General features: G+C 34.1%; 2 pseudogenes; one reads left to right on the top strand and one right to left on the bottom strand.

Annotated features, from left to right (window-relative positions):
• Positions 1–528: 528 nt before the first annotated feature.
• LOC100617409 (28S ribosomal protein S17, mitochondrial-like) lies at positions 529–961 on the bottom strand (annotated as a pseudogene).
• Positions 962–11,298: 10,337 nt separating this feature from the next.
• LOC100617909 (monocyte to macrophage differentiation factor-like) overlaps positions 11,299–22,371 on the top strand; it is a 31,206-nt pseudogene continuing 20,133 nt past the window's right edge.

Raw genomic sequence — 22,371 nt, 5'->3', positions numbered from 1 at the left:
TCATTTAACTTTTTGTTAATTTATTTTCCTCTATTGTTTTTTCAGATCAACTAAATACTCTTGGGAGGAAACATGTTGTAGTAAAAAGTATGCTGGATTAGGATTTAAATTATTATACTAATTTTAGCTATACCTCTTTTCATGTGTGATCTTTGGGTCTCAATCTTTTTTTTTTTACTTCCAATTGTCATTTTAATATATTAAAAAGGATAACTATTTACAAAAAAAGTTGCGTATTCATCACCCCACACACACTCCAAGCTCCTGTGATATTTAAAATTTCTGTGGACCAAACAGTAAGCTTATTCAATAATGCAGCCTGTTGCTATAACCTTAGAGATGATAAGAAAGTGCTATTTACATTGCTTTTCTAAAGTGATTTCATTTGAAATAGTTTCTGTACATTGTGAAAAATCACATTCTTCAAAAAGTTCCTTACTTATTTTAGTTTCAGATACTTCATCTACCAAATCATGATGGCTCGGATTGAAAACAAAAGGAGAAAAATCTCCTGCACACTTGTCTATTTAATGTCTCTCTTGGACAGCTTCTTCTCGGCTTCATTTCTTTGCTATGTTTCAGAAATATCTATTTGTTTCAGACTCTGGGTCAGTGGGGCAATCATGGAACCCATTGGGCTTTCTCAGTAGGTGGTTCCAGCACAAGGTTTTCCAGTAATTGGATCAATGACTCTTCCAACTCTGAAGATGATCTCCACCAATTCATGTTTCACATACTTGGTTCATGGCAGTGGTAATGCTCTGTGAAACACAACATATCCCACTGTGCACTGTTCCAAGGTATTGTGAGCAAAGTAGGTTTTTCAATTATTAAAATATTTTAATAAGTAGGGATCCAGAAGAAGCCTGTTTATGTGCACTTTGGCAGTTCTTTGCATTGCTTTGTCAACCACCTTCCCCACAATCCATTTGGCATGGACAGTAGAACAAACAACTGACATTTTTTTAACTTAGGGTACCTGCAAATTAAAAGAAGTCAAGGAGGTGAGTGGTTAGATCAGAGGGAGAGCATCTAGGCATGGTAATTATTGCCTTATAATCTTTCTTTGCAGTTCAGTTAACTTTTCCTTTATGACTTTAGATTGATATATTATTTTATATATAACAACATATTAGCAATAGTATAGAGACAGGGTTTTGGGCCATGTTTCCTAAAGGTTCTAAGTTCTAATGTCATACATGGACTGGATTCAGTTCTGCCTGCCTTTAAAGAGAAGAATGGGCCTCCTTTTCATTGTTTCTCATTCATTTTACTCTTCCCCAAATTCTAGGTGAAACATTTTTAAGCTAATTTATTTAGTCGATTTAGAATATTATTCCTTGGTTATAAGAATTATATTATTTCCCTCCCTCCCCTCACAGTACCAGATCCTAAACTGTACTATAAAGCAGTGTTCATCAAAACAATATGGTACTGGCTAAGAGACAGAAGGGAGGATCAATGGAATAGAGTTCTGCTAAATGACCTCAGCAAGACAGTGTCCAATAAACTTAAAGATCCCAGTTTTGGGGACAAAAACCCACTATTTGACAAAAACTGCTAGGAAAATTAGAAAACAGTATGAGGAAAATTAGATTTAGATTACCATCTTATACCCTATAACAAGAAAAATTCAGAATGAGTGAATGACAAATATAAAGAAGGAGACTATAAGTAAATTAAATGAAAATAGAATAGTTTACCTTTCAGTTCTATGGGAAAGGAAATATTTTAAGACCAAGCAAGAGATAGAGATTATTATAAAATATAAAATGAATAATTTTGATTAAATTAAAAAGGTTTTATACAAACAAAACTAATGCAACCAAATTTAGAAGGGAAGCAACAAATTGAGAAAAAAATCTTCATAACAAAAACCTCAGACAAAGGTCTATTTACACAAATTTATAAGGAGCTAAGTCAATTGTACAAAAAAGCAAGCCATTCTCCAATTGATAAATTGGCAAGGGATATGATTAGGCAATTTATTTATTTTTTTTTTGATTAGGCAATTTTTAAATAAAGGAATCAAAAATATCAATAAGCACATGAAAAAGTGTTCTAAATCTCTCATAGCTAGAGAAATGCAAATCAAAATAACTCTGAGGCACCACCTCACAAGTAGCAAATTGGCTAACATGACAGCAAAGGAAGGTAATAAATGTTGGAGGGGAAGTGGCAAAATTGGGATATTAATGCATTGCTGTTGGAGCTATGAATTGATCCCCTCATTCTAGGAGACAATTTGGAATTATGCCCAAAGGCCTTTAAATGATTGCATGCCCTCAGATCCAGTCATACTATTGCTGGATTTGTACTCCAAATTCATAATTAGGAAAAATACATGCTCAAAAATATTCATAGCCACACTCTTTGTGGTGGCAAAAAAATTGGAAAATGAGAGGATACTCTTTGACTGGGTAGTGACTAAACAAATTGTCGAATCTGTTGGTGATGGAATAGTATTGTGCTAAAAGGAATAGTGAATTGGAGGAATTTCATGTGAACTGGAATTACCTCCAGGAATTGATGCACAACAAAAGGAACAGAACCAGTAAAATATTGTACACAGAGACTGCTACACTGTGGCACAACTTAATGTAATGGACTGTAATGGAATGGAATGCAGCAATGTAATGTTCCAGGATGATTCTGAAGGACTCATGAGAAAGAACACTATCCACATTCAGAGGAAGGACTGTGGGAATAGAAGCACAGAAGAAAAACAGCTGCTTGATCACATGGGTCAATGGCGATATGATAGGGGATGTAGACTTTAGATAATCACACTAGTGAAAATATTAATAATATAAAACAGGTCTTGATCAATGACACATGTAAAACCCAGTGGGATTGTTCATTGCCTATGGAAGGGGAGTGCAAAGAGGGGAGGGAAAGAATATAAATCATGTAACCATGGAAAAAAAGATTCTAATTAATTAATTAAATAAGTAAATAAACAAACAAAAATATATCCACATCCACACAATTGCTTAAAATACAAAGTATGTAATTACATACCAACAGATTTAAATAACTTACTGTGAATCATATTGCCCAAAGAGTTTTCTACTTAAAAAAAAATCAAAGAAATAATGAGATTGCTGAATAGTCATTTCACCATAACTTAAGTTCTACCATGTCAAAACAAACCTATTTATGTCCTCATATTCTTCCTAGTCAAGTCAGAACTTGGTCTCATCTTCCCTAGGAATGAACAATTTGGAGAATACTGATGCTGCCATGTCAATTCTAATTGAGGAATCCAGAAACTGTGGTATTTTTGAGCTAAAAACTTACATATCTGGGTTGCTATTTGGCCATTTAATAGTTGCTTTGAGAAAGAAACACCAAGTAGGAGAGTGAGCCTGGGTCTAACCATTTAGATTCCCTTAGGCATTGCCTATGCCTGGTACCATAGGAAATCACTTGCAATAGCTTCTCAGAGAGAGAGACAAGGACCTTTTTTCTAAAAGAAAAATAAGTGAGATCCTTAACAGAATTTCTATATTTTGGCAGTTTTAAGAAGGTTCCATAGGGGGTAGTGAATTATCTTGTGCTTTACAGAATGGACTACTGTTCCTAAATTGGTACCCAAACCATTTGATTCAGCCACTTCTTCCTACTGCTGCCATCATAGGAATTAAAGGACGCTGTGTCATACAAAGTCTTTCTGTGCTGAGCACATTTCCCTATAAGCAGCCAAGGAGAGCTTATCTCATCTCCTTGCATGTTCCATGGGATGTACTCTAACTAGAGAAGATCAGGTGTTTGAATGTGTTTATGTGGGAGTTGAGGGGACGGTTGCTGATTACCTCCCTAACCGATGCATTTATGTTAGCACCATCATGTTTCATTTTTTATAGTAACTGTAAGCATTTTAATATTTTTCCTGCTTCTTGATCATAACTTCATGATATAAAAAACTCTTGTATACATAATAGAATAAGTAAAATACACATACATGTGAATATATATGTATATATATATTTTATGCACATATATATGCATTCATTTATCTATAGATCTTGGAATCATATCAGACAAAAACATTAGCTCTGGATTCTCTTTTTTTTTATTTTTAGGAGTCAGTTTTAAACATGTTTTTTGTTCATAAGAAATAATTGGATTTTGCTTACTTATTCATTCTGCCATCCTCATTTAATTAGACTATTAAATCCATTCATATTTAAGGTTATGATTGCTGTATTTGATCTGGCTTCCATTTTTTCCTTTTTTATTTCCTTATATCTTCTTTTGAATCAGCACTTTGTTCCTATATGAGAACATTCTTTAATGAAACCTTTTCCTTTTTCTATCAAGGCCATGAATTTCACTCTTCAATCCACAACTCAGTCTTTCCCTTCCATCAAATTCAATGTTTTGCTCCAGATGCATATTTATCATATATATTATATTCATTACATGTGGATAAATCAAGTTCTTACTGATCAGTCAAGACAAAAGGACAGCTAGAGTTAGTTGTTTGTTTGTTTTTTAATTTCCATAGAGTGTGGTAGCTACATTGGCTCCGATCAAATGATTCCTTGCATCTCATTTGTCTTGTTTTGTCTCATAGAACTTTTTCTATAAGAGAGAACTCAACCTTTTTTGGACTTGGGAATAGCTTAACTCCCGGGTCTTTGCTGCCAAATCTAAAAATTGCTGGATTTAGCTAAATGTCCTCAACAATCACTTTCAGGTTTGAATCTATGATTCTATCAATCCAGAATTCTATCTTGTCCCTTAATAAAACATAAAGAAATCAACCTATCAAATGATGTAGCAGCATCCAATGTTGATGAGCAAACTCAGCATACATCCAGGTTTGCATTTGTAATGAGCTTATTATGTACTAGGCATAATGGTAGTGTCTGGGAATATAATTATTAAAATGGAATATTTCCTGACATCAAGGTATTTTATAATTTAAACAAAACATAAAAATATTTTTATATTGCCAGGGTCGACTGCAAAAGGCAAAGTGGAAAATTGAGACAATTCAAGTAAAATTTCCAAATTCCCATATGTATTTTTAGAGGGAGTTTAGGAGAGAAGAACAGGCACTTACAAGCCTACAATTTATTGATTAGCTGCCTACACTAAAAAGAATATCAGTATAATTATGGATTATATGGATATTAGAAACATAAACATTTGGTCTAACGTGGTCAGTTTACATATGAGGAAACAGCCTGTAGAGAAGCAACTTGCCCAAGACCATATAAATAATGAATGCAAAACAGAACTTCTAACTCCAAATTCAATGCATCTTCCACTTCCTTACATTTATTTATTTTTATATTGTGATAATGTTTAAAGTCACAAAGCTTGACCTGCAACTCGACAATTGTCTCCATTTCATGTTGCCAGCTTTGTCCATTCTACTACCTTACAAATCTTCTACATTCCAATCAACTTACTAATCTCCATCTTGAGTATTGGATTTGCCCTCTCTATATTTCCTATCCTTTCTCCTAATGGATATACATGCCAGCAAAGGGGATCTATCATCCCCATCTGTGGGTCTTTTCTTCCTTTAAAGTTCAGTTCATGTTCCTCCTCCTCTATGATGTCATCCTTTACTTTCTTCCACCCCCCACCTTTTAACTAGACCTCTCTGCCATGCTTTTCCTTCTAGCAAAGATATATGTGTACATGATGTTTCCCAGGAGAATGTGATTTACATGAGAGCAGGACCAGTGTCATCTCTCCTTTCATATCCCCATTGCTGGGTATGGTGCCTTGAATATGAAAAGCATTTAATAAAAGTTTGTTTTGTTGAATTGAACAAGCTACATAATGAAAAGTGCAATCAGTCAAAAGTTTTGTCTCCTTGATGGCAAGTAACCAGCTGGAAGGTTTGGGATTTTTTATTTTTTCAGTCAGTTGACAGAGTTGAGCTATTTGAGTGCTATGAAGACACAGCCTGGGTAAGATAAGTGAGAGCTGAATAGGAATTGGTTTTGTTTGGATCTTCTCTTGTCAAATCCATTTCCCTCTGAAATTTGAATGGCAGGGTCTACAGCAAGGGAAGTCAGGCCTCAGACTGTTCTATTTGCTGCTTTCTGAGCAGCAAAAGGCAAACTCAAAACGGAGAAATGATCAGCACTTGTATTGGGAGATGCTCTGGGAAAGAAAAGAAATGCTATATATATATAAAAAAACCTTTTAAAATGCATACAAAGCGACCTTAAAAGGGCCTCCAAGCTCAAAAGCTCTTGGGAGGTATAGGGAGAGAAGAACCATTTTCAATAACTGTTTTTATCTTCAAGTTTTTACTTTATCTCACTTTCTCCAAGGGTAGAAGCTGACCCAGAGAGGTACCTGAAATCTGATTTATTGTACTATATTTAAAGTCACAAATTCAGTTTTGCAAAGATGTACCTTGGTTACAACAATACAATAGTTGCATTGTTTTGTTTACTACAATAGTCCAGACTTTCCCACCACCCCTGCTCCCTTAATCCTGTCCCCAATGCACCCTGCAAAAAACCTATACTGCTCCCTTCAGGCAAAAGTTGGTTCAGAAAAGTTAGTGGGGAAAAAAATCAGGAGCATCCAGAGAGATGCATTTTGGGAAAGAGCCAGCCAGTAGTTACTGTAACATTACTAATCTATTCTAACAATAAATCATCAAAAGATATTATTGGTCACAGATTAGCAATTATTTCTCTCAACAAAAGAGCCATTAATCAAACTCATTAACATAGCTGGATAACATAGCTTATTAAAGCCCTAGATTAATAGTCAGTCAAGTTGGTCAACAACATTTATTGAGGCTGTTTTAAGGTTAGTGCCCAGAAAAGATGTGATTAGGGGAAGTGTCTGCACAGAGGATAAAATGAATAGACCCCTTTCCTTCAGGGAGTTTGTTGTCTATGTAAATGATAAAGTGAAACGTCAGATACAAGAGTCTATTTTTGATAAGAAACAAGGGAATACTGAATGTTTTAAAATAATCATATGATCAGGGAAACTGAAAAAATTGCATTGTCAGTTTTAAGAAGGATGGATTGGAAACCAGGCAAAGGATATCACAGCTATTTAGAGGATAAAATGTAAAGGAGGGTTGTAGCAAATGGGAGTGGAAAGGAAGAAATACATGTAAGAGATACAGTGATAGTCAGTAGCATTATTGACCAACATAGGATAAAAGAACTCAAAGAGTCAAAAAATTACTTTAGGGTTATGAACTTTAGTACCTGGGAAAGGAGCTAAATCAATTTAGAAATAGGATTATTTGGAGGAATAGCAGTTATCTTGGAAAAGACAATAAATTCATTTTAAGGCACGCTGATTTTGATGTGCTAGAAAACATAAAAACGGGTGTCTCAGATCTGAAAATATTGGTCTTAAGATCTGGGAGTGGAAAGAAAGACTTAGGAAAAATTTACATATAATGAAGGTAGTCTGGTAAAATTAATAGAGTGCTTGATTTGGATTCAGAATCTGAGTTCAGATCTGTGTTTGAATTCCAACTCCTCTGCTAACTAATTAATGTATTAGTCTCAGTTTCGTGGAAGTTAAACTAAATGGCTCCTAAAATCATTTTGATACGAGAAATCTTTATGTAATGGGATCCAAACCTGCTCTGAACTACTGTTACATATAATTTAATCTGTAAACTAAAGAATGACAATCAAATATGAAAGTAAATGGAGTCACAACTGAAAAAAGAATAGAAAAGAGGTGGGATTTGAAAGCAAAGTTTATGCTGCATGTGTCTACTTCCCCTGTACCTGTGCATTTGATAAATGCTTAATGCTTCTTCAGTGAATGATTAGAAAACAAAAACAACCTGATTTTGAACTATTTTACTGTCACTTAGATTTTTTAACACATTTAATAAACACATGCTTTTATATCTCACCACCTCAGTGGTTCTTATCTGTTTACTTTCTTTGACTAGAGAAATTATGTAACACTTGAAGCCCAATGCAATTTTCTTCCTTCCCAACATCATTCTTACATTTCTTTCCCTCATGGAGCAAAGCTGTTTTTAAAAAGAAAAGATTTCTAAAATTGCGAATTCTTCAAAATGCAAAAAAAAAATAGACTTTTTTGCAACCCCAAGAGCATTTCATGCATTTGAATTGGCACAGGAAGCAAGTTTGGAACCACTGGCTCTTTAGATATACCAGCCATTGGCTACTGATGCAGCACCATGACCAGAGCATCACATCAAGCATGTTCCAAGTTTCTAGTGGGACTGAAGTGGTCTATTCTTGTTGTCTTTCCCTCAAAGAGCTTGTCCCCAGGGAGGAAAAGCCTTCATAGTCCCACCTCCCACTACTTCAAAGCAATGCTATTGATCTGAGTGGAGGCTAAATGGAGATTCTTCATCTCTCCATATCTCCGCTATCAGTGTCACCTAAGATGACCTGAGAATGAGGAATGAAGAAAATTGTCTCCTTTTTAGACAAAATAAGTATTAAGTCTAATCAGTACACAAACCTCTGTGATAAAGGCTTTATAAAAAGGGCAGAGGGGATCCTAGAGTCAGACGTCCTGAAAACAGAGTGGAAAATTGATAGGTTCAAAGTAGGAAAAGTGTAAAACAGATGATGCAAATAAAGTAGAAATGTAGTTTTGGACCATTTAGTGTAGGGGTAAACAGTACTCTAGTTCCCAATAAATTCCCAGCACATTATTATATCATAATACATATTAAAAATTGACTCCCATATTAATGGCACTGAACCATAAAGAAAAGATTAATTGTAGACAGAATACTCGATTTAAGAAGGCAGCGAAGTACATATATATGTACATATATATATATACATATATATATATATATAATTTCTAAACAACGTGGCTAAAGTGGTAAATTCTTAGTTATCTGCAAAACTCGGGCCTTCATAAGGAACAGGTGTTTGAGCATCTAAGACAGCCATAAGCTTCCTGAAAAGCTAACCAAATAGCTGGAGAAGGATAAGATGGATGAACCAAACTTCTAGGGCTTAGTCATCACTCCTCCTGATTATTCTTGCTTATTTTAAGCATCAACAAATTGGTGTGGCAGTTATCAAAGATCTGTGCATAGGATTGATTCAAAGGTTTGTTGAAACAAGCCTGTTACAGTGCAATTCATTTATATCAGTAAGTCCTGCCTTCTCTCTTGCTTCCTTCCCTTGATCTTACATATCTCTAAGAAGAACATTTGTCTTATGCCACTATTCAGCACTTCTTCCTTGTCAGTCTAGCAAGTGTTCTCTTCAGATTGCTTTCATTCTTCATTCTTCATTTTGGGTTCTTTCTTCTTTTGCCTCCATTTTATCCTCCTCCTCTTTCTGAGAACTTCAAAGAACAGAAGCTATCCATTTTCTGTGGATATTCACTTGTTTCTTTTCCTCCCTCTAAACCAGGCTTAGAAAACTCACTTGTTGAGTAGTCTCTTGATTTTAAAGAAATAAAAGGCTTCCAAGGCTTGAAAAGTAGTTAAAAATTAGGACTTTCATTTGTCTTTATACTTGATTCTGGGCTGATCTTACATTTCCTGTTTGGTGACCTCATGCAATTATAACTGAAATAACCATTTTTTTCTTGTTCATTTTTTTTTACTTTTTCATATTTTTAAAAAAAATTATTTCTCCCCCAGGAGTAACTTTAATTGAAGAAATTTCAAATGCAGGCTTACCTATAAGTAAGTATATTACAAACTCCTTTTCTCTAAGAAATGGAAATAAGGAGATGACTTGTTAAGCAGTTGAAGGAATGACAAGTTCTTTAGAAATATGAATAGAAAGCTAAGCCAGGGAATAAAAGCTAAATCTCAGAGTAGCTGTTTCAAGATGGTCAAAAAGCAACCAGGAGAGGAGGCAACAGAGCAACGTCAGTCTGTGGAATATTCATTGCCCTCCCTTACTGATCTGGTTTCTTTTGGGGCCCCTTCATACAATCAATTCTATTCAATAAGCAATTACTGCATTTGAAATATACTGTGTTAGGTACTGGAGACAGAAAGATAATTCAGGTTCCCTGCCAGGTCTATACATTATAACCTGAGCTGCTCCACAAATTTATCCCCTACCACTTTACCTCAATGAGATTTATTTGTTCCAAGTCACATGTCCTAAAGGGTACCAGCACACACACACACACACACACACACACACACACACACACACACACACACACACACACACACAGTGATAGAACTTAGCCTGGATCCTGTTAACCTATCTTCTGGATTAGTTAATAGCCTCTTAATTGTTCTTTCTCCTACTAGTCAATCTCTTCCCTCTAATCTATATTCCGGACAGTCACAAATTGCTTGAAAAAAGTTGGACTATGTCACCCTTCTCCTCCAGAAACTTTAATGGCTTCCCCTTGCCCAAAGGATTAAATGCAAATTCCTTTGTTTGGCTTTTAAAGGCCTACATAATCTAGTCCCAGTTTATCTTTCCAGGTTGCTTATATGTATCAATTCTCCAGAAATATAAAGACATTTTATGATCAAACCATGCAGGAAAGTTTGCAGTTTTCCTTTCAGGACATTTCATTTCCCAATTCCATGACTTTCTTGCCTAATTCCTGGAATTCTCTCTTCACCACTCCTTCTTTGAAGTCCTACATGTCCATTTTAAGACTTGATTCAAATGTTGCCTTTTCACTGAGGTCTGTCCTAATTCTCCAAGTTTAGAGCGCTCTAAATCACTGTGTATTTCTTATTCTATATGTAGTCTTAGCAAGATTTGGACTGCTTGCTTTGCATGGGTATTCAATTTGCTTAAAGATCCTATGGATTGCATTTCTTTGCAGTGGGAGAAAAGAAGAGTCCTCATAGGTTCAGAACTATAGAGCAAAATTTTTGTAGAGACAAAGAATCAGAAAGTGATAGGATATCCATCAATTGGGGGATGGCTGAAAAAGTTGTTATATAAGATTGTAATGAAAATACTATTTTACCATAAGAAATAATAATTAATGGGACAATTTCAGAAAATCTGGAAAGACTTATATGGACTGATGCAAAGTAAAGTGAACAGAACCAGGGGAACAGTGTACATTGTAACAGTGATATTGTACTATGTGTAAATTTTAGATTTAATCTACTCTGCTTAGTCTAGCAACCAGGAGTGTATATACCCCTACTTAAGGACTAAATGTTGAGGAGGATGGCCTGTGGCAGACATGTGCTAGCAAGTGACAAATAAGAAACAACTAAAAGATGCCTTGGGCTGTCCTAAGTCAAGCTTGGGCTACCAATGGTGCATGTGAGATGCAGGAAGTGATGTAAAGAATGGTCTATATATTTGGCGTCACTTCCTCTCTCTGGCCACTCTCCCGGAGATGTGGCTCTCGCTTTCACTCCCGCTAGCGGAGACATTAGTCTCTGTTGGCAGCATGGGAAGTGCTGGGTGGTGTTTGGCGTCTTGGCAGTTGGCATTTGTGGCTTGCCGGTAAGGGACTAGAGAAGCTTGGTAGCATGGATTAGGAGTGGTGTCTTTCTTGAGCAACCTGGGTAAGTGATTTAGGCTGATTCCTTTTTCCTTTACCTCATAAAAGCACTATTCTCTTAGGAGGCCCTTCATCTCAGAGTAGACCTCATCACTGGAAGCTGAGCTAGGGCCTTCTGAGGAGGCCTTGTGGCTGAGTTCTCTGAACTTCCCTTGGCTTAGGTTAGTCCAGAGAAATCTTATTCCCTTTTTTTCTCTCTCTTCTTCTTAATTCCTTCCCTCTATTGTAATTAAACCACCATAAAATTCTAAGATTGACTTGAGTATTTTTATTGGGATTGAATTAATCCCTGGTGACCACTAGTATAATATATTCAGTCAATAAACCCTAAATTTATCACTTGCAGTCAATCCACTGTGAATGACTTAATTATAATCAGTAATGCAAGAATCTAAGAAGGTTCACAGATACTTATGAAGAAACAGTCTATCCACTTCCACAAAAGAAACAGATAGAATCTGAATACAAATTGAAGCATACCATTCTTCACTTCATTTCCTTCATGAGTTTTTTTCTTATATATGAGATATGTGTCTTCTTTCACAACATAATTAATATGAAAATATGTATTGCATGATATCACATGTATAGCCTACATCAGACTATTTGGCCATTTATGGAAAGGGAAAAGGAAGGGAAATAACTCATATCACATAATGTCAGAATACAAATGTCAAAAATTGTTTTTATATGGAATTAGGAAAAAACAATAAAATATATTAAAAAACTAAAGAGCAAAGTTTACAGGTACAATGTGAGTTTTAAAAATTCTCTCCAGATAAAAATAGTAGAGTCAAACAAATAGTTCAATGGTAGCCATTGAGAGTGGCAGTAGTGGAGATAGAAGTAGGCTGAACATTCTTTTTTTTTCCATTTGAATTAGTTTATTTAGTCAATTGACAACATTATTCCTTGGTTACAATAATCACATTATTTCCCTCCCTCCCCTTCACCCACCCTTCCTGCAGCCCACGTGCAATTTCATTGGGTATTACTTGTGTCCTTGATCAGAACCTATTTTCATGTTGTTGATGTTTGCACTAGGATGTTCATTTAGTCTACATCCCCAACCATATCCCTTTGATCCATGTATTCAAGCAGTTGTTTTCCTTTAGTTTTTTTACTCCCACAGTGTTTCCTCTGAATGTGGTGAGTTTTTTTTTTTCTCGTAGATTCCTCCTAGTTGTTCAGGATCACTGCATTGCCTCTAATGGAGAAGTCCATCACATTCAATTTTACCAGTGTATCAGTCTCTGTGTATAATATTTTCCTGGTTCTATTCCTCTCATTCTGCATCAATTCCTGGGGGTTGTTCCAGTCCCCATGGAATTCCTCCACTGTATTATTCCTTTCAGCACAATATCCATCACCAACACATACCACAATTTGTTCAGCCATTCCCCAATTGAAGGGCATCCCCTCATTTTCCATTTTTTTTTGCCACCACAAAGAGCACAGCTATGGATATTCTTGTACATGTCTTTTTCCTTATTATCTCTTTGGGGTAAAAATCCAGCAGTGCTATGGCTGGATCAAAGGGCAGACAGTCTTTTAGTGCCCTTTGGGCATAGTTCCAAATTGCCCTCCAGAATGGTTGGATCAATTCACAACTCCACCAGCAATGCATTAGTGTCCCAACTTTGCCACATCCCCTCCAACATTCATTACTTTCCTTTGCTGTCATATTAGCCAATCTGCTAGGTGTGAGGTGAAACCTCAGAGTTGTTTTGATTTGCATTTCTCTGATTATCAGGCTGAATATTCTTGAAATGACTCTAAGCATTCCAGCTGCTTGAGAGTTTACTTCTTCCTGCCTTGGGTTATTAAAACAATCCTAATAAGAAGGATGGAATTAAGCTTCTTTGAGAATCCACTAGAGCAATGATAAGTCTACTCCATTCTCTTTCATTTTTCTGTTTCTTTGCCTTCTTCAATTGACAAGATTGTTGAAGCCAAGAGTCCCTTTGTTATTCAGTTTTGTTCATCAGTAATTGACATTTTAGCAATGGTCTGTCACGTAAATATATTATCCTTTTAACTTCAAAATCATGAGTTAGTGTTCCACTGCTTGCACCTGAGTCCACCACCTCCATTCCATTTTGGATAGTGAGAGAAAAGAAAGGGAAATCTTTACATAATTATTTATTGTAAGTCTAAGTGGCTGGTACATCACTCACTCTCCTAGCTAGATAATCAATAATTTGGCTGGAGGTTTAGAGAATTTTATGAACTTTGATTGAAATTAGTATATAAAATTTTTGTTATTGCATTTGTTAGTTTAGGGTGGATTTCATCTTTTCCTTTGTTTTGTTTTATTTTGCTTTATAGAGAAAATAAATATAGGCTCTAGAACTTCATTTCTAGAAAATTGACAGATACACAGATCATGACAGGGGAGGCCTTTGGATTTTCCTCTATCCACTAAAGAAGAGATAATGTGACAAAAATTAAAAGAAGGCCACTTCCTGTGCCTGCCACAGCGATCTCTGCTTTTGTGTGTGTGTGGGTGTGTGTGTGTGTGTATGTGTGTGTGTGTGTGTGTATGTACACATATATTCAAAGTTAATAAAATTCATTGAGTTTATAATGTCTATAACTTCATCACCAGTGCCTAGCACAGTGCCAAGGATATAATAAACACTTAATAAATGTTTAACTGATTGTTTGATTGAATTAAACTAAATCTTTGTTGCATGAAGCATTTATGAAATATATTTAAATTTGAGACTTTGAGGAAGTACATTAGGTCACTAAGGGAGAAATTTTTGAATAGGACAATGAGGCAAAATCCTTTAAAAGAGTAGATAGATGACTACCTACATTATCTTTTTTAGGAAAAGTTTCTCAGAAGAGGAATTTTATCTTACACTTAAATTATAGGTATATTTTTTGACAGGCAGAGGGGGAGAATAAGAGAGGACACGTGGTAAAAATGCAGATGCTAGAAAGTGTAGGGCATATTCAGGGAACCATGTATAGAAAAATTTGTCCGGTTTACATCATTCAGGAAAATGATCAGCAAAGGTAATTCTAGATATGAAGGTTAGGGTGAGGTCATGTAAGAAATCTGTAATAAAGAATAATTGTTTCAAACTCAAATTAGAAATTTGCTTTATGTTTATGACACTCATCTATTCTTCTGTTACTCTTAATTTGTTTTGCTTATTTCCAAAGGTTTTGTTTTAAATATAATTGCTATTTTTTAGAAAAGATTCCATAATATGATTTATGGTCTCTGCAAAACAGGTCTAGCAAGAAAGACATCCTTTCTCTAGGTAATAGGGAACAATTGACAGTTGTTGAGCAAGGAGATGATATGTCCAAAGTGATGCTCTGTAACATGTAATAAAGACTGGAAAAGAGAGAGTATAGAAGCAAGAAGACTAGTCAGGAGACTATTGCAACAATTCATGTGGGAAATGAAGAAAATATGAACTAATATACTGAGAGAAGAAAGGAATGTGTATGTAAGGCATTGCAAAGGGAGAGTTGACAGGATTATTTGCAACTGACAGGTTAATTGTATATGGTAATGGAGGAACAAGGGAGAGGAGTAAAATAAAGATTTCACCTTTTTAATTTTACCAAGTGTTTAGGTACTTACTACCAGCCCATGTGGCCTTTTTAGATATGCCTAAAATAATTGGCTTTGTCCCAAAGATATAATGTAGTTACTAAGCTTCCTTTTGCATAAGAAAGAACTTCCAACAATCTAAATAGATCTTTAGAAAATACTTTCTGACAGGGATGACCTGTTGAAAGAATCTGTTATCTTCCAAACGAGAGCTGAAAACTCCAGTCTTCCAAAAAGTACTGCTAGATCAACCTGACTACATTTTGGCCTTTTCCTCTTCAATCTAGTAAACTATATTCAAAATATCTATCCAGCTGTCATTCTAAATAGAATTAGCAGAAGATAGTGAGAGAACTGTTAGAATTGGAATAAAGAACCCATGATTTCAAACCTGGCTCTTTTTCCTCTCTCATCTTGGGATATAAATAGTCATATGCTGTAATTCTCAGGGATGTAGTAAGGATAGGATTTTTTAAAACATGAAGGACTGTCAAAATCTAAGTAGTTAATAACTCAGTTTAATGTGTTTTATATTTTATATGACGGATTTTGAATGTTTTAACTATTATCAGCAATGCGAAGATCCAGGAGAAATCTAAATTTCAAGAGACTCGTGACAAAAAAAAGAAGAATCAAAAACAAACAAACAAAAACTATGGATCACCATAGAAGGAACTGTTAGATTCTGAATGCAGATTAAAGCTAACCATTCTTCCTTTATTTCCTTTATGATTTTTTCCCCCTTATATAATGGACATGTGTTTTTTTTTTTCACAACATGATGAATGTGGAAAATATATTGCATGATAACACATATATAACATATATAATATTACTTCCTGTCTCTTGGAGGAGAGGAAAGGAAAGAGAGAACATGGATCACAAAATTTCAGAAGACAATAATTAAAAATATATATATGTAGTTTGGAAAAATACAATTTAAAAAAACAAAAGAGAAAATGAAATTGAGAAGGGACTTGACTGAATTCACATAGATGAGGCTGAGCTAGTAGGAAAACAAACTCATGGATGTCTATTTCAATTCTCTTATTAGAAGTCTGTATTTGTGTGTGTGTGTATGTATGTTCATAATGTATGTAGAAATATGGAGAACTTGGTTTTACTCTCAGCTTTTTTCATTCGCAAGATGTATCTAATTAATTTTCTTGCTTTTCTTTTTCTTGGACTCAGTTTTCTCTCCATTAGAATGATTTTTGAATAGTTATAAATATTTCTTCAGCTCTTGTGTGCTGTAAAAATTTTACAGAAATGGGAGTATTTTTAAACACTCTAATCTAAAAAAATCTATGTATGTATTTACTATCTATCTATCTATCTGTCTGTCTAGTTGTAAAAGTTAAAACTAGGTATGAGCTTGAGAACTCAATGACATATAGAATTGTTCTGGTTTAACTATCTTATTATAAGGAATTCCCAAAAGTTCCAATCTCTTAAGGCATTAAAGCAAGAAGATAATTATTGGAAATATTTTCCAAGTGAGAACATGATGAGAAACTATATGTATTTTCATAGAATAGTCTACTTAAATATGAAATGAGTCATCATCAGTTGGCTAGCTATTTGGTGCCAAATTTGTTTTCTATAGCAAAGATTAAAACAAAGAAAAATATAAAATGATTCTCAGTCCTGTGAGGCAAATGATTGTGTGGAAGTAGTGATAGGGTAATAGGTAAGGGGTAGAAGGAGTTATACATTAATTTATAAACCCATCCTTAAATAATAATTTTACTGTTGGTAATTTAATGTTAAATCTTTGTGTTATGAACAGACATTCTATTTGTATAACTAAATTAGATGAATATCAACTTTCTCTGAAACCAAAAGCAAAAGGAAATTTTAGGCGAGTAAATGGATGCTTTAAAGTTCTCAACTGATTTTCAAATAAAGGAAATTACAAGGGATGTTTCATCATGTATCCAAAGGTAAAGGAAATATAATTTCTTGAGAAAAAGATAATCTAATATTACATTATTCTTAATGAATATTTCTAAAGAGGCTTTAATTAATAATAATTATTATAACAAATATTTATGTATTATTTTGATGCATGCTAAGACATTTACAAATATTACCTCAATGTAGTTTTGGGAAAATATTAGAGTGTATGTGCTATGTTACCCTTATTTTAGAGCTGGGAAAACTGAGGCAAAAAGGCTAAATGAATTCTCTAGGATCATTAAAAAGATTTAAGATTTCTTGGACTTCAATTCCAGCTCTCCAGTACACCACCTAAATGTGCAGCCTATGTGTCTAACTTTGGCAGAGATTGAGAAAGAAGATTAAATTCTTTGAAGAACTTCATATTACTCTCCAAATGAAATTAAACTAAGTGTGAATTCAAACAAAACCATTACAATCAAGATTAGAGGAAAAGGACAAATCTGGGGAAATGTTTTTTACAGGACTTATCTCTGATGAAAGTCTTATTTCTTAAATATTTAGAGAACTGAGTCAAATTTAAGAATACAAATCATTTCCCAATTGAAAATGGTCAAAGGATATGAATAGAAAACTTTTAGATAAAGGAATCAAGGGTTTGTATAATCACATTAAAATGCTTTAAATCACTATTGATTAGAGAACTGTAAGCTAAATAACCTTCAGATACCACCTCACATGTAGAAGATTAGCTAATACAACATAAAATGAAAATAATAAATGTTGTCAGGAATGTGGGAAAATTGGAAACCTATTGCACTGCTGGTGGAGTTGAGAAATGATTCAAACATTCTGGAGAAAGATTTGGAACTATACCCAAAGGACTTTAAAACTGTGGATACTCTTTGATCCAGCAATACCACTCCTAGGACTATATCCTAAAAGAAAAAGAAAAATTAAATGGGGAAAGGACTTGGTTTTACAAACATATTTATAATAGCTCTTTTTGTGATAGCAAAGAATTTTGAGGTGAGAATATACAATGTGTATAAGAAGAGAAGGATGGTTTATGAAAAAAATTGGAAAGATTTACATGAACTGATGCAAGGTGAAGTGAGCAAAACCAGGACAGCATTGAACATAGTAATGGCAATATTACATGATAAACATTTATGGATCTTTGCTGATCTTGGCAATGCAGTGATTCAAGAAAATCCTCAGGGATTCAAGATTAAAAATTCTGTCTTCCTCTAGAGAAAGAACTAATGGAGTCTGAATGCAAACAGACATATATATATATAAATATATATATATATATATATTTTACTTCTTACTTTTTTACTTCTTTACTTTTTTACTTTTATTTTGTTTTCAAAGTTATCTTTCACAAAATGATTAATATGGAAAGATGCTTTATAGTATTACATATGTAAAATATATATCAAATTGCTTGCTACCTCACAGAGGGGAAAGGAAAAGCAGGAAGGATGAGAATTTGGTTCAAACTTAAAAAAAAACAAGAATAAAATTATTTTAATTGAGAAAAGTAAAATTTTTAAAATTAAAAATGTGTCAATTAATGTTAACATCATATTTTTATCTCATTCTACTTATCTTTTTTGATAGACTTCAGTTAGACACAGTCATGGGGAAACTGTATCCAATATTATTACTTAATATTTAATTTTCTATAGAATTCTAGGCAGATGGAAAAATAACTTATTTTTTAGTTGTGTAAGTATGCTGAAGTAAGCTCATGTAAAGTTTCAGTAGTTTCAATGAAAATGCTGTTTCCATGTGATTTTGATCTCCCTGTTGCCTATGATCATATGGATATTGACTTTGCAAGGCATTTTTATTCTTCTCTTGGATATGTTTGTCATTGATTTTAGCAGGAGGTAAGTCACATTTGGTAACATTTTAGAAATTTTACAATTTTTTGTTGTTGTTGCCCAATGTCACGTAACCTCTCAGCTTCTAGGAAACTCTTGGAAATGTTAAATTACAGAGAATGTAGCTGCCTTCATTGGGATAGGGAGCTTTCTCATCTGGATTTCTTTATATTGATTTAATTGTAAACAATATATAAATAATATTTACTATATGATATATTAAATATGAATAAGCACATATATAAATAATATGCATATATACTTGAATGAATCTTTATCCCTATATTGTCATAGGCGTTCATCAACAATCATTGAATTCTCTTTCTTCTGGCATAAAATTGAATGTATTAGTTTTCTTGATAGCTCTATTTCTAGCGAATTCATCGAGTTAATTTTTTAAATGATTATTTTTGCAATTTGATTTTCCACTCTTCCAATTTATCTATAATTTTAGTTAATTAACATTAAAATTATGGTTGTTTAATTTATGTGTTCATTCATCAAATTTTCTTACATTGTTCAAGTGGATCTTTTATCTCATCAATTTTTGAGTAACACATACAAACATACACATTACACTAATTCAGAATACAACTTATCAATAACAACTACTGTGTTATTCTTTTTCATATATTCTTAAGCGTTAGTCGGAGTGGTTTCAACCAATATGTTGTAGGATAGCTTTATTTTTTTCCTAACATTTCACAGATAGCTGGTTAAGTACTCTGCAGATACATTGTTTTTCTCTTACCTTTGCCATGTGCCTTGAAAATCTTTTTCTATTGTGCAATCCCTTGATGAAACATTTTATTCCTGTTCTTGTCAAAGTTTCTAATCCATTATATACTGCAGCTTTCTCAAATCCAACATGAGTCTTTCCATCACATCCTGTTTCATATTCACTTTTAATTCTTTGGAGACATGTAATCTGTATCTCACTCTCATATAACAATACTAATGTAATATGTTTATTATTCATGGGCTTTTTTTTCTAGTAAGTATGGGAAAATTGAAAGAATTCTAAAATCGAGTTCAGTTTTTGTTGTTGTTGTTTCTTCAATTCTAGACTCAATCTTCATCCACTTGCATCATTCAGTTCACATACATACTAATGGACAAGCTCTATATTTTGTTTACCTGGTTTCTTATTATAATCTGGACAATACACATTTTTAATATATTTGTTTTTTTTCTAGAGTGAGTGACAAATTAAAGTCCTTTGATCGATTAAATATTTCTTCTTGGAGTAACAGAAATGTTCTACATCTTAAAATCAGAACAATATCATCTCTAATCAGGAACGTTTATTGGCAACACATTCTGAATATTCATTCTGTTCTAGATCTCCTCTGTCACTACAGGGAGCTACTTTGGTAAACATATTTCTGTTTTATACTTTTACTGATGTTTATGATTAAAAGCCTTCTAGAATAGATTTTTCTTGTTTTACTTTTCAAGAATTCCTTGCTATTTTCAATGTATGAATAGGGGAAACCATGAGGTAATAGAGTACAAGACTGTATTTGCTCGATTTATGTTTTTCCCCTCTCCCACAAATTATTAAAAGATTAACAAAACAAAAAAAACCCTTTATTTTTCATATTTTATTTTATTTTTTATTTTTTGACTTTTTAAACATTATTTTATTTGGTTATTTATAAACATTATTCATTGGAAACAATGATCATTATCTTTTCCTCTCCCCACCCCCCTCCCACCACTTCTCCCATAGCCGGCGCACAATTCCACTGGGTTTCACATGTGTTCTTTGTTCGAACCCATTTCCATGTTGTTGGTATTTGCACTAGAGTGTTCATTTAGAGTCTCTCCTCAGTCATTTCCTCCCAGCCCCTGTAGTCAAGCAGTTGCTTTTCATTGGTGTTTTTATTCCCACAGTTTATCCTCTGCTTGTGGATAGTATTTTTTAGATCCCTGCAGACTGTTCAGAGACTTTGCATTGTCCCTAGTGGAGGAGTCCATTACCTTCGATTGTACCACAGTGTATCAGTCTCTTTGTACAATGTTTTCCTGGTTCTGCTCCTTTCGCTCTGCATCACTTCCTGGAGGTTGTTCCAGTCTCCATGGAATTCCTCTACTTTAATATTCCTTTTAGCACAATTCCATCACCAACATATACCACAATTTGTTCAGCCATTCCCCAATTGAAGGGCATCCCCTCATTTTCCAATTTTTGGCCACCAGAAAGAGTGTAGCTATGAATATTCTTGTACAAGTCTTTTTCCTTATTATCTCTTTGGGGTACAAAACCAGCCGTGCTATGGCTGGATCAAAGGGCAGACATTCTTTTATCACCCTTTGGGCATAGTTCCATATTGCCCTCCAGAATGGTTGGATCAGTTCACAACTCCATCAGCAATGAATTAATATCCCTACTTTGCCACATCCCCTCCAGCATTCATTACTTTCCATAGCTGTCATGTTAGCCAATCTGCTAGGTGTGAGGTGATACCTCAGAGTTGTTTTGATTTGCATCTCTCTGATTTTAAGAGATGTAGAGCACTTTTTCATGTGCTTATTAATGGTTTTGATTTCTTTGACTGAGAACTGCCTGTTCATTCCCTTGCCCATTAATCAATTGGAGAATGGCTTGATTTTTTTGTACAATTGATTTAGCTCTTTGTAAATTTGAGTAATTAAACCTTTGTCAAAAGTTTTTATGAAGATTGCTTCCCAATTTGTTGCTTTCCTTCTGATTTTAGTTATGTTGGTTTTGTTTGTACAAAAGCTTTTTAATTTGATGTAGTTGAAATTATTTATTTTACATTTTGTGACTTTTTCTATGTTTTGCTTGGTTTTAAAGTCTTTCCCTTCCCAAAGGTCTGACATGTATACTATTCTGTGTTCACCTAATTTTCTTATAGTTTCCTTCTTTATGTTCATGTCAGTCATCCATTTTGAATTTATCTTGGTGTAGGGTATGAGGTGTTGATCTAATCCTAATCTCTCCCACACTGTCTTCCAGTTTTCCCAGCAGTTTTTATTGAATAGTGGATTTTTGACCCAAAAGCTGGGATCTTTGGGTTTATCGTATACTGTCTTTCTGAGTTCTCTTGTCCCCAGTCTATTCCACTGATCCTCCTTTCTGTCTCTTAGCCAGTACCAAATTGTTTTGATGACTGCTGCTTTGTAATATAGTTTGAGATCTGGGACTGCAAGGCCCCCTTCCTTTGAATTTTTTTTTTCATTATTTCCCTGAATATCCTTGATCCTTTGTACTTCCAAATGAACTTTGTTATAGTTTTCTCTAAATCAGTAAAGAAATTTTTTGGAAGTTCTATGGGTATGGCACTAAAAAGATAGATAAGTTTGGGTAGGATGGTCATTTTTATTATGTTAGCTCGTCCCACCCATGAGCAATCAATGTTTTTTCCAATTATTTAGATCTAGTTTTAGTTGTGTGGAGAGTGTTTTGTAGTTTTGTTCATATAGTTCCTGTGTTTGTCTCGGGAGATAGATTCCTAGGTATTTTATTTTGTCTAAGGTGATTTTGAATGGGATTTCTCTTTCTAGTTCTTGCTG

The sequence above is a fragment of the Monodelphis domestica genome, chromosome 3 (assembly GCF_027887165.1).
Source record: "Monodelphis domestica isolate mMonDom1 chromosome 3, mMonDom1.pri, whole genome shotgun sequence".
Classification (NCBI taxonomy): Eukaryota; Metazoa; Chordata; class Mammalia; order Didelphimorphia; family Didelphidae; genus Monodelphis; species Monodelphis domestica.
Note: the sequence above shows the minus strand (reverse complement) of the source record. Positions and strands in the feature narration are given on the sequence as shown.